Below are 17,801 nucleotides of genomic sequence, written 5' to 3'. Positions count from 1 at the left end.
AAATGGAGAAAAAAGAGAACATCAGTGTTTTCCTCTGGCTTTATAAACAATTGCAAATTGTCACCATTATGTTGTTATCTGAACAAAAATGTCATTTGTTAGCTAAAAAATACACTTTGCAGTTGTGTATTTTTAAAAGCTATTTTCCGTATTTATCAGCTATATAGGTAACATTCCCTTTTAGGTTAATAACTGCGTCCATTGATAATTTTCTTGGGGGGGATGGTGGTAGTGGAAACCAGCTAGAGTTCTCTTAACATGTTTTTGTTTTGCACTGTGACCCTAAGGAAACTTTCACAGGTATAGAGGATTGCTTGGTTTGAACAAGTTGTTGATTAATTGAAATTAATTATTTTATCTTTGTGCTTGGTTTATAACTTAACACACTCTTCTTTTTTTTAAATCTTATTAACTGAATGACTGATGGGAATTAGGTCTTCACTCTATTTACGAGGAATGTCTGCTGTCTTTGTAATTTGGACATGGTGGCCCAGTATTCATGATTGTCTTACCTTTTAACTGCCGTGCTATCATCATCTTCGATATCCATGCTAACCATATATTGCACATTCCTTTGTAGTCCTCTGTAGATTTTTCAAACTCTCTACAGTTTTTTCCAACTAGTAAAAATTATTTCAACTTTAAGTCCTGAAGAATTCAGTATAAAAAATTATTTATTTTTCTTGTGTACACTTGAATGGTACATTCACAATGTTGTGCTACTATCAACTCCAAACATTATCAAGATTTTTTTCATCATTCGAAACAGAAACAGTGTACCTGTTAAGCAGTAATTCCCCGTTCATGCACCTCACCCCAACCCCTGGTAACCTCTAATCTACTTTATATATCTGAATTTAATTTTCTAGATATTTTATATAAGAGGAATGATATAACATTTGACCTTCTGTGTTGGGCTTATTTCGCTTAACATAATGTTTTCAAGGTTCATCTAATTTTGTAGCATGTATCAGAACTTTTTATTTTATTTTATTATTAGAGAAGTTGTAGGTTTACAGAAAAATCATGCATAAAATATAGAATTCCCGTATAACACCCTGTTATTAACACCTTGCATTAATGTGGTACATTTGTTACAACTGATGAAAGAACGTTTTTATAATTGTACTATTAACTATAGTCCATGGTTTACATCCAGGTTCACTCTTTGTGTTGTATAATCTTATGTTTTCTTTTTAAAATTTTTATTCTTTTAACATTTATACAACTTAAAATTTCCTTTTTAACCATGTTCAAATATATAATTCAGTGCTGTTAATTATATTCACAGTGTGTGCTACCATTACCAAATTTTTCCATCACCCCAAGCAGATACTGTACAATTGAAACATTAACTCCCCATTCTCTATTCCCACGCTGACTCCTGGTAACCAAGGGCAATTGCTTATTCTAATTACTTCATATCAGTGAAAAAATACTGTATTTGTCCAAACAAGTGTTTGGCTTGTTTCACTCAACATGATGTCTTCAAGGTTCATTCGTGTTGTCACATGTATCAGAACTCATTCCTTTTTAAGGCAGAATAGTGTATGTACCATTGTTTTTCCATTCATCCTGCAGTGGACGCGGGTTGTTTTCCCCTGTTGGCTGTTATGAACAACGGTGCTATGAACATTGGTGTACAAGTATGAGTTACTCCTGCTTTCAGTTCTTTATTGTTATGTGGTAATTCTATGTTTAAATTTTTGAGGAAGCTCCAACTGTTTACTGCAGCAGCACCATTTTACCTTACATTCCTACTGGCAATGCAAGAAGACTCCAGTTTCTCCACATCTTCTTCAGGCGGTTATTTTTCAGCCAATGATCATTTTAACTGTGTGTATTCTGTGTTTTCTCACCAGCTTCCTTTTATGCTCTTTTACCATTTAAAGCTTTTGCCATCAGTATTGTCTGTTAGAAAAACTCCCCTGAGTGGCTTACTCTGTAGAATTAGACAGAATAACTATAGCTGACATTTATTGGGTGCTTACTTATATGTCATGAAAGTATTTGGCAGTATGCCAAATACTCTATATTATTTCACTTTATTTTGGTAACAACCCTCTAAGGAAGGTACTAATGATATTCCCATTTAAGAGAAGTGGAAACTGTGGCTTAGAGGAGTTAACATGCCAAGTCTCAAAGCTTTTAAATGGGAGAGTCAGGTTTCAAACCAAGGTCTGACTCTGGAATTTATGCTTTTAACTGCTTGCCTCATATCATTCTTTATTCCTTAGGTCCTTCAGAGGAAGGTTGAAAAGTTAAAATGTATAGTAATTGCCACCTTTATTTTATAATACCTGTGAATTTGGAAACAAGAAACAATTTTCCAGTCATTTTGTCATTCACTTTCTTCTCACTACTGTTAAACTAATTTATATGGATATGGTCCAGTTTTATGGATGTTAAGCAATAAATTAGTTATTTGATGTTATATACTTTTGTTTTGAAAGTATGATTAGCTTTTCCTTTTCCCTTGGCTTTAAAATGAGGAAAACTGGTTTTGTGGTTTGTCATGTATATGTAACTAACAAGAATTCTTAATGTATGACCTAGTGTAGTTAGATGTTCAAGTATGTCTGTTTAGGTAATCTTTACAGAGTTTTCAAGGATGAAAACTTGAAAACCTTTTTTTTCCGTCTTTGCTCAGGTAGTTTCTTAAGTGTTGTAGTCACACCTGCTGCTAAGCTTGATCCTGAAGTACTGGGAATAAAGGAAGGTAAACATAAATTTCCTTTTGAATAAATGAACCAATAGATAGGCTACAGGTAATAATCCTTTTCCTTAAAAGAAAAACTGAATAGACCACATCTATGGCCAATTGATTTTTTAAACACTCTTTATTGTGAAATATATGTGTGTAATAAATTTCAAACTAATTTAGCAAGTATTTTTAGAGCAAATTTCAAAGTTTAGTATGGGTTACAGTTCCATAATTTCGGGTATTTCCTCCTGACTGTTCTAATACACTAGAAACTAAAAAGAAATATCTATATAATGATTCAGTAGTCATAATCATTGGTTAAATCCTCATTTCTCTGTTACAACTCCTCCCTCTCATTTGATCATTCTCTTAATTTTCAGAGATATTTGGGCTATGGCCATTCTGACTTTTTCATGTTGAAAAGAGGTGTCATTATATGGAGCGGGGGAATGCAGCTGGTTGATGTTCTGGGAAAGACTGGTTCCTCTAAATTTCAGGGCTTATCTGGCATAGGAACAATCTGGCATAGGAAGAAATCAGTTTCTGAAAAATAAACCCAAGTATAACTTTTATAGAGTTTTATAGAGTTAGATATGGCCAATTGATTTTTTAATTTCAACTTTTTTATTGTATAATATAACATATATGCAAAGCAAAGAGAAAAAAACAATAGTTTTCAAAACGCTCTTCAACTAGTAGTTACAAAACAGATCCCAGAGTTTGTCATGGGCTACTATACCATCATCTCAGATTTTTCCTTCTAGCTTCTCCAGAATATAGGAGGCTTGTAGAAATAAATATTTTTTTTTATCATCACAATCAACTTTTCCCCCCCTTTTTAATGAAAAATAGCATGTATACAAAACAATAAATTTTAAAGCACAACACAATTAGTTGTGGAACAGGTTTCAGAGTTTGGTATGGGTTACAATTTCACAATTTTTGTTTTTTACTTCCAGCTGCTCTTAGATACTGGAGATTAAAATAAATATCAATTTAATGATTCAGCAATCGTATTTGTTTGTCAAACCCTACCTTCTCTGTATAACTCCACCATCACCTTTGATCTTTCTGTCCCACTCTTTAAGGGTATTTGGGCTATGGCCATCCTAACTTTTTCGTGTTGGGAGGGGCTGTCAGTAATATGGGGTAGGGAGATGAAACTAGCTGATGTTCTGGAGAGCCTGGGCCCTCTATGTTTCAGAACTTACCTGGTCCAGGAACCCGGCCAATTGATTTTTGACAAGGGAGCCACTCCACTCACTGGGAAAAACCAGTCTCTTCAACAAATAGTGCTGGGAAAACTGGATATCCACATGCAAAAGAAGGAAAATGCACCCCCCTGCCTCACACCATATTCAGAAATTAATCCAAAAATAAGTAACAACTTAAATACAAGAACTAAAGCTATAAACTCCTAGAAGAAAACAAGTAAATAACCCCTGAACCTTATATTAGGCAATGGATTCTTAGACTTTACACAAAAAAACATGAGCAACAAAAGAAAAAAATAGATATATCGGATATCATCAAAATGAAAAACTTGTGCATTTAATGACATTATTTAAAAAGTAAGTTAAAAGACAGCCTACAAAATGAAAGAGACTATCTGGAGACCATATATCTGATAAGGGTTTAATATCCTGATGAAAAAACTACAACTCAACAGCAAAAGACAATCTAATTTAAAAATGGGCACAGGGGGCGGGCCATGGTGGCTCAGCAGGTAAGAATACTTGCCTGCCATGCCCGAGGACCCGGGTTTGATTCCCGGTGCCTGTCCATGTAATTAAAAAAAAAAAAGAAAAAAAAAAGGAAAAAAAAAGGGCACGGGACTTGAATAGATGTTTCTTCAATGAAGATATATATTAAGTACATGAAAACATGCTTGACATCATTAGCCATTAGGGAAACACAAATCAAATCCTTGTTGAGATATGACTTGACATCCACTGGAGTGGCTATTAAAAAAAACAAAATCAATGTCGGTGAGGATGTGGAGAAATAGAACCCCCATACATTGTTGGTGGGAATGTAAAATGGTGCAGTAGCTGGGGCAAATGATTGGTGGTTCTTCAGAAAGTTAAACATAGAATTACCATATGACCTGGCAATCCCACTTCTGAGTATATACCCCAAATAATTGGAAGCAGGGACTCCAACAGATATTTGTTAACAAGTGTTTATAGCAGCATTATTCACAGTAGCTAAAAGGTGTAAGTAACCCAAATGGCCATTAGCAGATGAATGGATAAATAAGATATGGTGTATTCATACAATGGAACATTACTCAGCCATAAAGGGAATGGAGCTCTGATCCATGCCTCTACGTGGCTGAACCATGAAGACATTACACTGAGTGAAATAAGCCAGACATAAGGGGACAGATATTCCATGATTCCACTGATATAAAATAGCTAGAATATGCAAACTCACAGAGACAGAATTTAGAATACAGTTTACCAGGGGTAGAGAGGAGGGGAAATGGAAAGTTAAGGCATAATGGGTGTAGGGTTTCAGATTGGGGTGAAGGGAAAGTTCTGGTAAAGGACTGTGGTGAGGGTAGTACAACCTTGTGAATATTAATCCCACTTAATGGTATTTTTAGGAGTGGCTGGAATGAGAAAAGTTTATGTTGTATGTATAATTCCATAATTAAAAAAAAAGCAATAAAAGAGATATCAGTTAACTGTGAATGATCCTGGACTGTGCCTATTAATGGAGAAGAAAGATCTAAAAAGGACATTATTGGGACATATGAAGAAACTGAAATATAAACTGCAAGCTCTATATCAATATTAAATTTATTGATTTGATAACTATATTTAACGTGGTTAAAGGAGCATGATGTATACAACTTACACTCAGATGTTTAGTAAACGATGGATAGAAGATTTTGGCTAATGTGGCAAAATGTTAAAATTGGTCTGTCTGGGTATCTGGAAATGGGTAGGTTGTAGTTCTCTATATAGTCATTTATTATTTTTGCAATTGTCCTGTAGGTTTGGAGTTATTAAAAAATAAAAAACTTAAGGGAAAAAGAACTTAATAGACTAAGTATCTGAACTGTATGGCCTTTTTTCCTTTCATAGTTGCACATAAGAAAGCAATGTGGGCATTAATTGCATTTATAAATAGTACCCAGACTAGGACCAGGTGTGCTTTGAATTAATTGATTTTATAGGTAGCAGTTTCACTTAACTGAAGATGAGGCTCAGGGTATTTTCTGCCTTACTCTGGAGCCATAGGTACTAGTTTTAGGCAAGTTTCTGGGTGTAGTGTGTTTAAAGAGCATCTGATTCTCTCAGTGGGTGACTTGGAATTATTTACTGCTGAAGAGTTGAGCTCTTAGTGAGTGACCCTCCTCACAGACAGGCTGTGAGTGGCCTAGAATTGGGGCAGGGTCACTCTAACCTCTCAAAAGTCTGAGCCTTTTCTTTTTAATGAGTAATCTCGGTGACTCACAAATGCTATTTTAGTTACCCATTTCTCCTTTAGCATTATTTCTTAAGCTATATTAAAAAAGGCGGTTAGAACAAGAAAATCCCATTTTGTTGGTTCTATAATAACAATTATTTTGAGCTAACAACTAATTTTGAATTCATTTATAAGCAATGATTTCTGTTGACAAGAATTATGCGGTTATGTATTTACAAGTATTTTTCCTTCATTACTAGGCATGAAGACTGGAGTATTATCCATTTTGAAAATGAACTGTTTAATAAAAGTGAACTAGGGCAGTTTGCCATTTGACTGCCTTTATTTGTATGCTAAAGGATGGGATCTGATTTCAGTGAAGGAAGATAATTTTTAAGGAAGCCAATCTCATTTAAAGTCCTGATTTAATGAATAATACCAACACTGTTTGCTTTAAAATATACAGTTTATATCCATGTATGGACTTACATAAGTGAAATAATTTACTCTCAGTCAATGGAAATCCAATTAAAAAAAAATTGTCCTGAAGTAACTTTCACCTGTCAACTTGGCAAAATGAAGTATTTTAATACTTTTTGGCAATGATTGACAGAAATATTTTCATCCGTTGCTACTGGAAGTATAAATTGGTACTGCCTCTCAGAAGGGGAACTTAGCGATAGCTATTCAAATTATGAATGCATGTACTTTTTTTACCCATTATTTCTATTTCTAAGAATTATCCTATGCATATACATGTGCAAAATGATATATGGGCAAGGTTTTTGTTGCAGCATTGTTTATAATAAAATTCTTGAAGTGACTGAAATGTTCATCAGTAGGAGATTGACTTTTTTTTTTTTTGCATGGGCAGGCACTGGGAATCGAACCCTGGTTTCCAGCATGGCAGGCGAAAACTGCCTGCTGAGCCACCGTGGCCTGCCTGAGAGTGACTGTTTTAAGAAAAGTTGCCACATCCATATAATTGAATTCTCTGTAGCCGTAAAACAGAATGAGAAAAATTTATATGCTTATATAGAATGACTTCACCATATAGATTGGTAAAGTTAAAAAAAGTGTGTCACAGTATGTGTAATATACTACCATGATTGTTTAAGAAGGGAGTAGAATATATGTGCTTGGCTTACATATGAATACTGTATTACTGAAAGTATAGCCAAGAAATGGTAAATATTGGTTGACGCTGGGGAGGAGAACTTGGGGTACTGAGGCATGTGACCGGTAGGGACACATTATTGTATATCCTTTTGTTTTTTGAATTTTGAATCGTGTGACTATAGTAAATGCATGTAATTAAAAAATAAAGATATTTAGCCATTTTAAAGGATTAAAAAGATAAACTTTTCCATATGGGATCAACAGATTAAATAGAATGGACACTGACTATGATGTTCCGCTGAGGTATCATTAAAATTAAAAAAAATTGTATTTGTTTTGTGTCTCCCAGATTGAGTAGTATGCACAAATGTATAAGACAGAGATCTCTATATTAACAGGCATACATTTTTTATTGAAAACCAAGTCTCCATGACTTTTTTTTAAATTTACTTTTAAGTTAACTGTAAGTTTTTGTATTGTGGAAGTAGTTCTGAGGTTAGAGTAAAGAAAAACTGCATGGTCTTAGTTTTACAACTTAATAGTCACTGTATGATGCTGGGCAAGGCATTTATTACTTTAAAAAAGGTGAAGTAACATGCTTTGTTTTGGTTTTGGTTTTATTATTATTTTTATTTAATAGGAAATACATGTACATGGTGCAAAATTCATGCCCTAACGGAGACTTAAAAAAATAAGTCTCACCCTCATTGGCTTCCTTCCTGAAGTAGGGGGAAGGGAAACAACTTCCCCTGCCAATTTCTTTTTTCGAATTTAACTTTTTTATTGTATAATATAACATATATACAAAGCAAAGAAAGTAAAAAAGCGATAGTTTTCAAAGCACTTTCAACGAGTAGTTATAGGACAGATCCCAGAGTTTGTCACGGGCTACCATTACACCATCTCAGGTTTTTCCTTCTAGTTGCTCTAGAACATTGGATGCTAGAAGGAATGTATGTATTTTTTATCATCACAATTGACTTTTGTTTTCTTTTTTGTGAGAAAATAACATATACCAAAAAAAGTAAGAAATTTCAAAGACAGCACAACAATTAGTTGTAGAACAGATTTCAGATGAAGTAACATTTTTGAGCACCTACCTTGGGTCTGATTCAGTATTAAGCATTTAATGATAGCTACAGTTTATGGAATGCTTTCCATGTATCAAGCACCATGCTAAATCCTTTATATGCATTATCTCTTCATAATTTAGAAAAGTCTGAAGTAGGTGGTGTTATCTCTAGTTTTCTCCAGTTTACCCAGTAGTAAACTAGGATTTGAAAAGAAGGTAAATGGAAGGGTTGGAAGTCAAGCTGTGTTTAGCCTAACTCTAAAGCCTCATTCTTTGCTGTACACAGACCATTCTCAGCTTATACTGGTCCTACTTTTGTGTAGCTCGTACTCTCTTGCATGTTAATGTGCTGTCACCGTATTCTACCTTTTGTAAAGGAAATTCCACCTTCCATACGTTGCCCGATGATTTGGAACTTCTGCGTGGTAGTGCTGACATTTGCCGCTGCCCCTCTCAGAAGGGCTGCTGCCGAGGATATTGATTTCGTTGCTCCTAATCACTAGATTCTTTGAGGGATTGCTCAGCTATCTTTTTGAATGCCTTTGTACAAATAACCCAAGATATTTGGAGCAGAATTAAAAATATGATTTTGTGGATCTGGGGATAGACTTGGGGGAATTCCCTTGAAAGGTTGGGAAACAGGAGAGCACTGATGGGGGCTTAACTAGAACATTGGGCACAGAAAGGGGATGTTTACATTAGAGAGATTATATAGAACACTTTGGAAATCAATATAAGTTTGGATTTCAGGGGGCTGTGTGTAAATTTGATATGTTACAGTTCAGTGAAAGTTACACACACTTTGACCCAATTTCTTCTGTGTGGAAAAATAACGTTTCTCATTTGGATAACACTCCTGCTATTTTCAGGCTTTTAAAAGAATAAAGTTAATGGAAATTGGCTTTAAGGTACATTTTCCCCTTTGCTAAGACATCCTTAATCAGTAACTACATGCTGGTTGTAAAAAATTCAAGTAAAGAAGAAAAGTAAAGTCAAAGTCTCTTTCCTACTCCAGTCTTGTTTTACCAATTCCTGTTGCCCTCCGCAGACATAATTACTGTTAATAATTGGGCCTGTAGCCTGCATTCCTGTTTCTGTACATTTTTATATGGAATCACTTAAAAAATATTTTTCTTGAGATATCTTCATACATATATAGTCCATCCAAAATATACAGTCATTGGCCCATAATATCATCACATAGTTGTGTATCATCACTGTGATTATTTTTAGAACATTTGCATCACTCCAGAAAAAGAAATAAAAAGAAAAAACTCATATATTTCATAGCCCTACGCTTCTCCCTCATTGAACACTAGAATTTCTATCTACCCAACTTTTTTTTACCTCTTATTCCCCCTCATTATTTATTTATTTATTTATTTATTTATTTATTTATTTATTTATTTATTATCTTAACAATAGGAATTTATTGGCTCAAGGTTTCAGCAGCTAGAAGACTTGTTTCCTGCCTGGTCAGTATCTTCTGGCTGGCTGGTAATCCTTGGGGTTCCTTTGCTTTTTCATCTTGGCAATACATATGCAGCATCTTTTCCTTTCCCTTCTGGGTTTCTTTGACTTCCAGCTTCTGGCTGCTCCTGTGGTTTTCTCTCTGTGCCTAATTTCTTTGCTTATAATGTCTTAAATCATGTTGGCTTAAGGACATAATGAAGGACATTCAATCTGGGGACACCTTAACTAATAACATCTTCAAAGGTCCTATCCACCAGACCAGAGTTTGGGACCTAAACATGTCTTTTCTGGGACCATGATTCAATCCCCAACATTTCACACTCTGGACTCCCATAGACATATTCTTCCCACATGCAAAATACATTTATTCATTACATCATTCCAGAAGCCTCAAATCATTTTAGTATCAATGCTAAGTGCAAAGTCTCATTGAAATCATGTTATTTTATACAAATTAATATAATACTCTGATACATCCCTGAGTATTTTGGGCAGAAACTAAAAAAGTATTTTTTGCAAAGACTCTTTGAGGTGCTAGGGAAAAATATGAAAAACTTCCCCACCTCAATAATTCCTGATATTCTTGCAAGCATTAGAGACTCCCAATTTAATAAGTCAACTCCTTGATCTTGGAGCCTGCCCTTATGAAACTTATTCCTGCAAAGGAGAAGCTAAGCCTACTCATAGTCATGCCTGAGTACCTCTTTTGTTGCTCAGGTGTAGCTTCTCATTCTAAGCCAAATATGCAAATAAACTCAACACTCTCTCTCATATATGGGACCTGACTCCCAGGAATATAAGCCTCCCTGGCAAGGTGAGGCATGACTCCCAGGGTAGATCCTGGCCCTGGCATCGTGTGATTGAGAATGACTTCTTAACCAGAAAGGGAGAAGATATTAAACAAAACAAAGTTCCAGTGGCTAAGAATTGAGAGGTCATTTTGGAGGTTATTCTTATGCCTTATATAGATGTTACTCTTTAGTTTCTAGTGTATTAGAATAGCTAGAAGGAAAGACCTAAAACTGTTGAACTGCCTTCCAGAAGCTTTGATTGTTGATGATGATTGTATAACTATATGGCTTTTTTAAAAAAAATTTTTTTTTATTAATCAAAAAAAAGAAAAGAAATTAACACAGCATTTAGAAATCATTCCATTCTACACATGCACTCAGTAATTCTTAGTATCATCACATAGATGTATGATCATCATTTCTTCATACATTTGCATCGATTTAGGAAAAGAACTAGCAAAACAGAAGAAAAAGATATAGAATGTTAATATAGAGAAGAGAATTAAAATAATAATACTAATAAAAAAATATATATGTAAAAAAAGGAAAAAGAAAAAAAACAAAAATAAAAGATACAAACAAACAAACAAACAAACAAAAAACTATATTTCCGGTGCAGCTTCATTCAGTGTTCTAACATAGTTACATTACACTTAGGTATTATTGTGCTGTCCATTTTTGAGTTTTTGTATCTAGTCCTGTTGCACAGTCTGTATCCCTTCAGCTCCAATTACCCATTATCTTACCCTGTTTCTAACTCCTGCTGGTCTCTGTTACCAATGATATATTCCAAGCTGATTCTCGAATGTCGGTTCACATCAGTGGGACCATACAGTATTTGTCCTTTAGTTTTTGGCTAGACTCACTCAGCATAATGTTCTCTAGGTCCATCCATGTTATTACATGCTTCATAAGTTTAGTCTGTCTTAAAGCTGCATAATATTCCATCGTAGGTATATGCCACAGGTTGTTTAGCCACTCGTCTGTTGATGGACACTTTGGCTGTTTCCATCTCTTTGCAATTGTAGATAATGCTGCTATAAACACTGGTGTGCAAATGTCCATCTGTGTCTTTGCCCTTAAGTCCTTTGAGTAGATACCTAGCAGTGGTATTGCTGGGTCGTAATCCATTCTGCCAGTCTATGTCTTTTGATTGGGAAATTCAGTCCATTAACTTTTAGTGTTATTACTGTTTGGATAATATTTTCCTCTACCATTTTGGCTTTTGTATTATATATATCATATCTGATTTTCCTTCTTTCTACACTTTACTCCATACCTCTCTCTTCTGTCTTTTCGTATCTGACTCTAGTGCTCCCTTTAGTATTTCTTGCAGAGCTGGTCTCTTGGTCACAAATTCTCTCAGTGACTTTTTGTCTATAAATGTTTTAATTTCTCCTTCATTTTTGAAGGACAATTTTGCTGGATATAGAAGTCTTGGTTGGCAGTTTTTCTCTTTTAGTAATTTAAATATATCATCCCACTGTCTTCTAGCTTCCATGGTTTCTGCTGAGAAATCTACACATAGTCTTATTGGGTTGCCCTTGTATGTGACAGATTGTTTTTCTCTTGCTGCTTTCAAGATCCTCTCTTTCTCTTTGACCTCTGACATTCTAACTAGTAAGTATCTTGGAGAATGCCTATTTGGGTCTATTCTCTTTGGGGTGCGCTGCACTTCTTGGATCTGTAATTTTAAGTCTTTCATAAGAGTTGGGAAATTTTCAGTGATAATTTCTTCCATTAGTTTTTCTCCTCCTTTTTCCTTCTCTTCTCCTTCTGGGACACCCACAACACGTATATTTGTGCGCTTCATATTGTCATTCAGTTCCCTGATCCCCCGCTCAAGTTTTTCCATTCTTTTCCCTATAGTTTCTGTTTCTTTTTGGAATTCAGATGTTCCATCCTCCAGTTCACTAATTGTAGCTTCTGTCTCTTTAGATCTACCATTGTAGGTATCCATTGTTTTTTCCATTTTTTCTTCTTTGTCCTTCACTCCCATAAGTTCTGTGATTTGTTTTTTCAGATTTTCTATTTCTTCTTTTTGTTCAGCCCATGTCTTCTTCATGTCCTCCCTCAATTTATTGATTTGGTTTTTGAAGAGTTTTTCCATTTCTGTTCATATATTCAGCATTAGTTGTCTCAGCTCCTGTATCTCATTTGAACTATTGGTTTGTTCCTTTGACTGGGCCATATCTTCAATTTTCCGAGCGTCATCCATTATTTTCTGCTGGTGTCTGGGCATTTGATCAGATTTCCCTTGGTGTGGGACCCGGCTGGTTGAAAGGTTTTTCTGTGAAATCTCTGGGCTCTGTTTTTCTTTTCCTGCCCAGTAGGTGGCGCTTGTGGCGCTCGTCTGTCTGCGGGGCCCACCAGTAAAAGATGCTGTGGCTCCTTTAACTTGCCAATCCGAATCTTGCAGTCGGCCCGGGAAACCGCGCGTGGAGGGGGGGTCGCCGGCTGCCGTGGCTTGGGGGAGTGCCGGTCCAATTTGCCCAGCTGGCCCGAGATGCCAAGCGTGGCGGGAGGGCCCCGCTATCCAACATTCCCAGTCAGACTGGGGAGCCACGTGCGTGGAGGGGACCCTAGTCACCAGCCGCCCCGGCCGGGAAAACGCGCGCCCCTCGGGTATCTCACCGCAGTGGATTCTCCCTGCCTGTTCAGCCGTTCCAGAATGGGGTACGCTGTCTTTTTGGTCTCTGTCGTGGCTCCGGGAGCTGTTTTGTATTGTTTCTGTTTCTTTAGTTGCTGTTCTGGAGGAGGAACTAAGACCCGCGCGTCTTACTAAGCCGCCATCTTCTCCGGAAGTCTTATTTATTTTTTATCCTTGTTTTATTTATTTTTCTATGCTGTATGATGGGGTCACATTTCATTCTTTTTCTATGTGATTATCTACTATTGTAGCACCATTTGTTGAATTTGTGTTTGCTTGTTTGTTTCTGGGAAGTGCATGGGCCAGGAATCGAACCTGGGTCTCCCGCATGGCAGGTGAGAATTCTATCACAGAACTATCTTTGCATGCCTGTCCTAATTTTTTTTACTCTTCTGTCTATACCCTGGATAAAAGTAGCATCAGACACAAGGTTTTCACAATCACATGGTCACCTTGTGAAAACTATATAGTTATACAGTTGTTGTCAAGAGTCAAGGCTTCTGGCACATAGCTTATCAGTTTCAGGTACTTCCCACTAGCCACTCCAAAACACACTAAAGAGGGGGTAGCTGTATAATGCATAAGAATAACCTCCAGGATAACCTCTTGGCTCTGTATGAAATCTCTCAGCCACTGAAACTTTATTTTGTCTCACATTTCTCTTCTCTTTTTTGGTCAAGAAGCCTTTCTCAGTCCCATGATGCCAGGTCCTGGCTCATCCTAGTAGTCCTTTTCCACATTGCCAGGGAGATTTACAGCCCTCGGAGTCATGTCCCGTGTAGTGGGGGAAGAGTGGTGAGTTCACCTACCATGTTGGCTTAGAGAGAGAGGCCACTTCTGAGCAACAAAAGAGATTCTCTGCGGGTGATTCTTAGGCATAATTTTAAGTAGTTTAGCTTCTCCTTTGCAGGATTGTGTCATAGGGACGAACCCCAAGATCGGGAATTCGGCCTGTTGAATTGGTTGTCCCACGGCTTGTGAGGATATCAGAAACCCCCCAGGTGGGAAGGTTTTAATATTTCCTCACTTCTCCCCAGGCCCCCAGGGGGACTTTGCAAATACTTTTTTATTCTGTGCCCAAATTAGTCTGGGGGATGTATCAAGACATCACAGTAATCTGTACAAACCAACAAGATCTCACACCCTGTTCAAGATTCCATGCAATTATGGTATTTGAATAAATGGACCATGCAAGTTAAATTAGATAATGTGCTACCCAAAATATAAATTTAGCACCAAATAAATCTCTCTCCCTTGGGTGTCACATAGAAATTGAAGTTTTACAATATGAACCATATCATCCTTTCCCTTGTATTCTGATTGATCTTAGTCCTATCTAGATCAGCTTCATTTTTGTCTCTAGTTGAAGTTTTTCAACTTTTTTTTAACAGTTGCTATATGGAATACTGCTGACTTTCATAGTTTCAGAGCTCTCACTCTAATTTTCAAGTGTCACACAAATACCTGAAGTTTTAGGGAGCTACCAGGCTATACACAAATAGCTCAATATCTTGGATTTAGAAATAATAGTTACTACTCTTGAATATATGTAACTGCTGTGAGAGCATACAATCTAGGACCCTCTAGATAGGCCCCAACCTGAAAACCCATACTCTTGACTTCAGTTCTTTTTGTTTTGTATATTATAGTTCATCCATATGAATGAGACATGATAATATTTGTATTTTTGTTTCTGACATTTCATTCGACATACAGTCTTTAAGGTTCATTCACCATAGTTTCATGCCTCACAACTTCATTCCTTCTTGCAGCCACTCAGTAGTCCGTTGTATGTATATGCCATAGTTCCTCCTTCCATTCCTCAGTCTTTGTACCCTTGGGTCCCTCCATTCATTGCAAATCGTGAGCACTACCACCAGAAACACCAGTGTGCAAATATCCATTCGTGTCCCCATACTCAGTTCCTCCAGGTATACGCTGAGGATGGAGTTGCAGAATCATATGGCAACCCCACCACTAGCCTCCTAAGGAACCACCACACTGCCCTCCAGGAGGCTGCACCTCTCACTTTCCCTACCAACAGTGAACAGGTACATCTGTTTCTTCACATTTTCTCTAGTGCTTATTTCTCTCTGTGCATTTCTAAACAGTTTTATTTGCACATCATACAATCCAACCTAAGTAGATAGCCATGCCTTCCCACCATAATCTATGTAAGACAATTAAATGAGATCATTTTACATTTTCTGTAAGTGGCTCTTTTTTTTTTTAAATTTACATTTACAAGTCAGTCCTCACTTTTGAATTTAACACATATTTACTAAATGCCTATTATGTGTCCAGATCTGTGCAGCAGTTTTTTTCTTCAGAGATTCTTCTAAATCTAGTTAAATTGGGGAGTGGCTATGTGGAAATTCAGAGGATACCTAGAGACACAAATGTGGTTGGAAAAATAAAATAATTATTTAATTATCTCACAGAATCTTAACTATTTTAAGAGGTGGCTTGGACCATTTATTTGCTAGGTTTAGGATTATGCTAGGAAACTGGGTGTTTTGATTCTTTCTCTAGTGTTCAGGAGGAACATTTCCAGTGTTCTATACTTAGACTTTTAGAGAGTGTCAGTCTCTAGAACTCTCCTTGGGAACAAGATGAAAAAATGAGTTGGGTGATAGTACCCTCACATGGTTTAGGTGTGTTTTTTAACCTCAGCCAAAGTAGTTGCTTAATGAATCTGTGGTAAACTGGAGGACAAGTCAGACTTATTGAAAGATAATTTTTAAATTTGACTTTTTCTCCAAATTAGTAATACATGCAAAATTAGAAAGGTAGCAGATATCTTCCCCAGCCATGTAGTTCCATGATTAGGAGACACTTTTCATATGGCCTACCATAAATTGGCATGCCTTCATTTAGCACACACTTGATATCTCCATGCTTGACAGTCTGACTTGAATGAGAGGTGATGACTCTGGATCAGTTGCAAGTGTGGATACTGGCTTTTGGCAGCCGCACAGTGCTTCAGCCAGCTGTATGTCCATTCACATGGAGAGGTCTCTCCTTGTGAAGTAAAAGCACTGTGATCCTTCTGATCTAAAACAGTGATATTATCTCCTGGCTTCAGTTCTGGCTTTTGCTCTGCTTCGCCGTGGAATGTTGTCTTTTGGCCATCTTTCATGTCTTTTTTGCCAATATGAACTTCGAGAATCTTCTCTTGAACGGTCTTCTTTCCTTTTACATCTGTCTTTAGGACTGGTCTGTTCCCCCTGTATGGCCCTGGCACTCCATGCATACAGACTGAACCATTACAGGTCCTGTCTGATGAATTCTTATTTGCATTCCTGTACCTCAGCAATTGGGACAGCACTGTACTGCTCCTTTTTTTTTACCACCTTGGTCTTCACATCTGTTGCAAATTATATTCTTTTTCACTTTTTGCACCATTACGTTAATCTTCTAAGGTTACTGAGAGTTGATGTACAACATATTTACCTCTCCTTTCTCTCAGCATCCTTCCGTCATCTCCAGAAAACATATTAAAGATATCTATGGGGGAGCCAAAACCCCCATGTGCTCCATCCTCTTGCATCAGAGAGCAATTTAAATTCCTATCAGGCTGATATTTCAAGGCTAGTAAGCCTTTATCAACTCTTCCTGGGTGACATTGGGTTTGACCCCGAAACATCATAGTAAGTGGTTTCTTTCACTATTTTCTGCAGCCAGCGAGTGAGCCACGGCTGCCAAGGGGGAGTGGGAAGGAATGGGTCACTGTGTGCAGCTCAGGCAGCCGCTGCTTCTCTGCCTCTCACTGAGCGTTCTGGAAAGTTTGTGTACATCTAATTTTACACTCATTTTGCATTATTAACTCTCCACTGCTCTGCTACCCACCCTGGTAACCTATACTGCAATTTCTTTTTTTAACTTTTTTTATTGTATAGTGTAACATATGTACAAAGCAAAGAAATAAAAAAGCAATAGTTCTCAAAGCACTCTTCAACAAGTAGTTATAGGACAGATCCCAGAGTTTGTCATGGGCTACCATACGATCTCATATTTTTCCTTCTAGCTGCTTCAGAATATAGGAGCTAGAGGGCTTAAATACTTTTTTATCATCACAATTGATTTTTTTTCCTTCTTTTTTTGTGGAAAATAACATATATACAAAAAAATCTGTAAATTTCAAAGCACAGCACCACAATTAGTTGTACTAGTTGTACTTTCTGTCTTTATGAGTTTGCATACAGGCATACCTCTTTTAAAAAATTTATTTTTTATTTTTATTTTTTATTATTATTTGTATTAATTAAAAAAATTAACAACAAACAAAACATTAAGATATCATTCCATTCTACATATACAATCAGTAATTCTTAATATCATCACATAGTTGCATATTCATCATTTCTTAGAACATTTGCATCGATTTAGAAAAAGAAATAAAAACACAACAGAAAAAGAAATAAAACGATAACAGAGTAAAAAAGATTATACATACCATACCCCTTACCCCTTGCTTTCATTTACCATTAGCATTTCAAACTAAATTCATTTTAACGTTTGTTCCCCCTATTATTTATTTTTATTCCATATGTTCTACTCTTCTGTTAATATAGT

General features: G+C 36.5%; 1 protein-coding gene and 1 pseudogene across 4 annotated transcripts in view; one reads left to right on the top strand and one right to left on the bottom strand.

Moving 5' to 3' along the window:
• PIK3CB (phosphatidylinositol-4,5-bisphosphate 3-kinase catalytic subunit beta) overlaps nucleotides 1-17,801 on the top strand; it is a 293,706-nt gene that overhangs the window by 15,129 nt on the left and 260,776 nt on the right. The gene's annotated exons all lie outside the window — the stretch shown is intronic.
• Nucleotides 16,008-16,526, bottom strand: LOC143656878 (dnaJ homolog subfamily A member 1 pseudogene; annotated as a pseudogene).

This window comes from Tamandua tetradactyla, chromosome 15 (assembly GCF_023851605.1).
Source record: "Tamandua tetradactyla isolate mTamTet1 chromosome 15, mTamTet1.pri, whole genome shotgun sequence".
Classification (NCBI taxonomy): Eukaryota; Metazoa; Chordata; class Mammalia; order Pilosa; family Myrmecophagidae; genus Tamandua; species Tamandua tetradactyla.
This window is presented reverse-complemented; position numbering and strand designations above follow the sequence as displayed.